We start from the raw sequence: 5,510 nt of genomic DNA, 5'->3' as shown, positions 1-5,510 counted from the left end.
TTGAGTTAATAATTAAATCACTAAAGACCAAGAACTCTCATGGATATGACGGGGTATCTAGCAGAATACTGAAGTATTGTTCCACGTATATTAGCTCAGTACTTAGCCATATCTGTAACTTTTCCTTTAGCAGTGGTCGGTGTCCTGACCGATTAAAGTACTCGGTAGTGAAGCCACTTTATAAAAAGGGAGACAGGGATAATGTTGACAATTATAGACCTATTTCTATGCCATCGGTGTTTGCTAAAGTTATCGAGAGGCTTGTATATACAAGGTTACTGCAGCATTTAAATTCACATAATTTGCTGTCAAATGTACAGTTTGGTTTTAGAAATGGCTTAACAACTGAAAATGCTATATTCTCTTTTCTCTGTGAGGTTTTGGACGGATTAAATAAAAGGTAGAGAACGTTAGGTGTTTTCTTTGATTTAACGAAGGCTTTTGACTGTGTTGACCACAAAATATTACTGCAGAAGTTGGAACATTATGGAGTAAGGGGAGTAGCTTACAATTGGTTCGCCTCCTACTTTAAGAACAGAAAGCAGAAGGTAATCCTCCGCAATATTGAGAGTGGTAATGATGTTCAGTCCCAATGGGGCACTGTTAAATGGGGCGTTCCCCAAGGGTCGGTGCTGGGGCCACTGCTGTTCCTTATTTATGTAAATGATATGCCTTCTAGTATTACAGGTGATTCAAAAATATTTCTGTTTGCTGATGACACCACCTTGGTAGTGAAGGATCCTGTGTGTAATATTGAAACATTATCAAATAATGTAGTTCATGAAGTAAGTTCGTGGCTTGTGGAAAATAATTTGATGCTAAATCACAGTAAGACTCAGTTTTTACAGTTTCTAACCCACAATTCAACAAGAACTGACATTTTAATCAGACAGAATGGGCATGTTATAAGCGAGACGGAACAGTTCAAGTTCCTAGGCGTACGGATAGATAGTAAGCTGTTGTGGAAAGCCCATGTTCAGGATCTTGTTCAGAAACTAAATGCCGCTTTATTTACCATTAGAACAGTATCTGAAATAAGTGACATTTCAACACGAAAAGTAGTATACTTCGCATATTTTCATACGCTTATGTCATACGGTATTATTTTTTGGGGTAATTCTTCTGATTCAAAAAGGGTATTTTTGGCTCAAAAACGGGCTGTTCGAGCTATGTATGGTGTAAGTTCGAAAACCTCTTGTCGACCCCTATTCAATAGTCTGGAAATTTTGACATTGCCCTCACAGTATGTATTTTCTTTAATGTCGTTTGTTGTTAGCAATATTAGCTTATTCCCAAGAGTTAGCAGCTTTCACTCAGTTAATACTAGGCAGAAATCAAATCTGCATGTGGAATGCACTTCCTTGACTCTTGTGCAGAAAGGAGTGCAGTATTCTGCTGCATCCATTTTCAATAAGCTACCACAAGAACTCAAAAACCTTAGCAGTAGCCCAAACACTTTTAAGTCTAAACTGAAGAGTTTCCTCATGGCTCACTCCTTCTATTCTGTCGAGGAGCTCCTGGAAGAGATAAAAAATTAAGCAAATTCCAGTGTTACATTCTTGATTTTCTTTATTTAAACTAACGACTTGTTTCATTTTATGTGTTTCTACAATCGTGTTATAATTTCATGTATTGACTCGTTCCATGACCATGGAGACTTCTCCTAAATGTGGTCCCACGGAACAATAAATAAATAAATAAATAAATAAATAAATATGATGCGCAAATACCCGGTCTTTATTCATCCAGTGTTTGAGAATGAGAGCACTTAGCGACTTCCAACACACTTTACACATAATTTCAAACCTTTTTCTCACTGACACTCCCCACAAAATGATGAAAGGAAAAAAATTTTATCACTCATTATATTTTCGCTGTCCGTGCAGTGAAACTTGAGCATCAGACATGTGACTATTTCGAGTTGTAGGATAGTAATAACACACTTTAGACGTCGAATATACATTTATTTAGCACAGAAGTAAGTGTACAAACATAGTGCGCCGAGAGAATCAAGAATTTTATTCAGCATAGATTATTTTACTATGATGTTGGCTTCGTCCTACAGGATGTACTAATACATACAGAATAATAAAATAAACAAGTGTCAGTACATTATAGAATACATATCAAGCATGGCAGAGTACCAAATTACACCAGGATAGCTTCTAAAAGTTAATGCAATAAGCTATACTATAATCTAATATAATATAGTATTGTATTGTTTATTGTATACATTATGTAATTGCACACAATTAACCACAGCACACAATAATATGTTTAACTACAGACAACTTTTAAATGCCAATATCCTCCTCAGGCATCTCAATGAATTCTTTAATGTCATAGAATGGATGATCTGACAGCCAGCTGTACCACTTAATTTTTTAAAAAAATTATATTCATAGACTGAACATGAATTGTCAGTTTATTGAACATTTTGAGTGGGTTTATTTTGTGGGAATTTCCTGTTATTACTAATCTGTGGCATGGTACATCTAAATTACCCTTAGCCCTGGTGTTCTGTTCATATATTTCCCCTGTGGCAATAAATTCTGGAATATTATTTTTAATATAGAGTACAGACACATAGATGTATAAATTTATAATTGTCTGTGTTCTGAGTCTGGAAAAAGAGGACGACATTGCTCCCTATGACTTCCATTACATATTATGCATAGTTTTTTTTGTAATTTCAAGATGTTCTTGATGTGAGGCGAGTGCCCCCACATGAGCAGACCATATGAAATATGTGACTTGAATAGCCCATAGTATGTCACCCTAAGGTTCTCCAAGCTCACTACTTCCTTTAGTTTCTAGATAAGGTATGCCACCTGAGATATTGTTTCACATACATGATTGACATGTTCCTCCCAATAAATTTTTGAGTCAATGTCAATACCTTAGAGTTTTACCGACTTATTGCCTACTTCATTTGATGTTCCCATTAAAAGTTGTTGGGTTTTATTAGGATTGCATAGGAGCTTATTAGTTGCAAACCAGTCCAGGGCCTTATCAAATATTTATTTTTTAGTTTATTCAGATCTGCAATGTTGTGATGTGTGGTAAGTAGTGTTGTATTGTCAGCATAACACATGACACAGTGGGCTATGTTTTTAGGTAAATCACTAATAGCTGAAATGAAGAAGATGGGCCCAAGGATAGACCCTTGTGGTACACCTGTGCTGGTTTCCATTACACAAGAATTTACATTTCTGACTGAAACGAATTGTTTTCGGTTACTTAAATAAGAATTTATCACAGCTATTGTGCTCCCTTTCACCCCATAAAACTCTAGTTTCCCCAGTAGTACAACAACAGGAATGCAATAGAAAGCTTTGCTTAGGTCACATAATACCAGTGATACCATGTTATTGTTTTCAAAAGCTGTTAAGGTTTGGTCAGTGATTTCCAAGATGGCCCCTGTTGAGTTTTTCCCTTTGTGAAAACCAAACTGATTGCTACATAGGATATTGTGCCAAGAAGCTGCTTATTTGTGTGTGTATCAGTGCCTCAAATATCTTTGAGAATATTGGAACAATGGAGACTGGTCTGTAGCTTTGGGCAAGACGTTTGTCCCCTTTTTTAAAAACTTGGACTACTTTTAATACATTAAGTGCATCTGGAAAACTCCAAATTCTACATATTTATTAAAAATAAAAGCTAATTGTTTAGCGATTGAGTGTATTGCCTTTTAATTATGTTATTTGATAACCAATAACAGTCCATACTTTTAGAATCTGAAAATTTGGATACAGCTTTTATAACATCAGCAGGTATGACAGTCCTCCATTGAAATACCAGGTTAACAGGCAGTGGTGTTTCAACAAGTTCCATTGCAGATGAGTTTGTTGCTGTAATACTGTTACTTATTTCTTTAAATGAGTTTAAAAAGTACTGATTTAATCCCCCAGGTTCAAGCAGAGCTGTTTCTGTGCATTTTGGTGTATTCTCTTGTTTTATTATTTCCCATGCTGCATTGCATTTATCGGAAGACCCTTCTATATAGTTTTCCACTCTTTGCTTTTTTGCCAGAAGAAGTTTAGCTTTGTAGTATTTTTTGCATTTCATATATGACCTGTTCTGCTCTTCGGTTAGCGGTTTGCTTATGCATCTGGTAAAGCGTATGCATATTTCCTCTAATTTCTGCTAGCTCTTCTGTAAACCATTTCAGACTTTTCTTTTTCATTTCACTTGGATATCTAATTTTCTTTACTGGTGAGCAAGAATACCATAATCTGTGTACTTTTTAAAGAAGTTATCGAAGGTAATTTCAGCTTCCCTTTTTCCAGACTGATAATTTTATATTAAGTCCCAATCTGCACTACCTAATCTATTAACAAACATACTTAGGTATTCTTCCTTTTGTCCTTGTACCATTACTACTTTACGTTCTTCAATTGTAACTGCCTGCCTCTTACAGAGTGTAAGGAGTAGTGGCTCATGGTCTGCAAGGCCACTTCCTGCAGGTCTGACTGTGAAATCCTCCATATGGTAATTCACAACAATATTGTCTATGCAGACATTCTTATGTGTGGCATGGTTATTTGTACAATACAGGTCTAATGATCTTAGCATATTGAAAAATGTTCTAGAAACTGGCCTCTGTGTGTTTACCATTTCCATGTTGAAATCACCACATATAGCAATTCTTAATTTACTCTTCAATATCTTTTTAACTATTAATTCACATTTTTCAATAAACAAATTTACATCACCATCTGGCGACCTATATAGACTAACTACCACTATATTTTCATTCACTAGTTTTACACAACTGAACTCCCCATCTAATTCTGAGGAGTACATAGATACATCAATTCTGGAAAACTTTTTTCCTTCTTTGACAAAAATTCCAGCCCCACCATTCTTTCTCTGTTTTCTACATATCATGTCTCCCACAACATATGCATGGGGAACAAATATATTCTGTTGTTCTTGGGTTGCCGGCCGGAGTGGCCGAGTGGTTAAAGGCGCTACAGCCTGGAACCGCACGACCGCTACGGTCGCAGGTTCGAATCCTGCCTCGGGCATGGATGTGTGTGATGTCCTTAGGTTAGTTAGGTTTAAATAGTTCTAAGTTCTAGGGGACTTATGACCACAGCAGTTGAGTCCCATAGTGCTCAGAGCCATTTGAACCATTTGTTCTTGGGTTAACCAGTGGAGGAGGAGGAGGAGATTAGTGTTTAACGTCCCGTCGACAGCGAGGTCATTAGAGACGGAGCACAAGCTCGGGTGAGGGGAGGATGGGGAAGGAAATCGGCCGTGCCCTTTCAAAGGAACCATCCCGGCATTTGCCTGAAGCGATTTAGGGAAATCACGGAAAACCTAAATCAGGATGGCCGGAGACGGGATTGAACCGTCATCCTGCCGGTTAACCAGTGCTCAGATACACATCTAACATCTTCATGCTCAGTGTTACATAAATGTTCTAATTCTAAAATCTTATTTCTGATACAACATATGTAAACTTGTAGAAAAGTAAGTAGTTTGTCTCTGTCTGTATTCCTCCG

General features: G+C 36.9%; 1 non-coding gene across 1 annotated transcript; it reads left to right on the top strand.

Annotated features, from left to right (window-relative positions):
• The first annotated feature begins 4,946 nt into the window (after positions 1-4,946).
• Trnas-gga lies at positions 4,947-5,030 on the top strand. The gene is given in 2 exon segments: positions 4,947-4,986; positions 4,996-5,030. It is a non-coding gene; the product is annotated as a tRNA-Ser (tRNA).
• Positions 5,031-5,510: the final 480 nt, after the last annotated feature.

The sequence above is a fragment of the Schistocerca piceifrons genome, chromosome 7 (genome assembly GCF_021461385.2).
Source record: "Schistocerca piceifrons isolate TAMUIC-IGC-003096 chromosome 7, iqSchPice1.1, whole genome shotgun sequence".
NCBI classification, from domain to species: domain Eukaryota; kingdom Metazoa; phylum Arthropoda; class Insecta; order Orthoptera; family Acrididae; genus Schistocerca; species Schistocerca piceifrons.
Note: the sequence above shows the minus strand (reverse complement) of the source record. Positions and strands in the feature narration are given on the sequence as shown.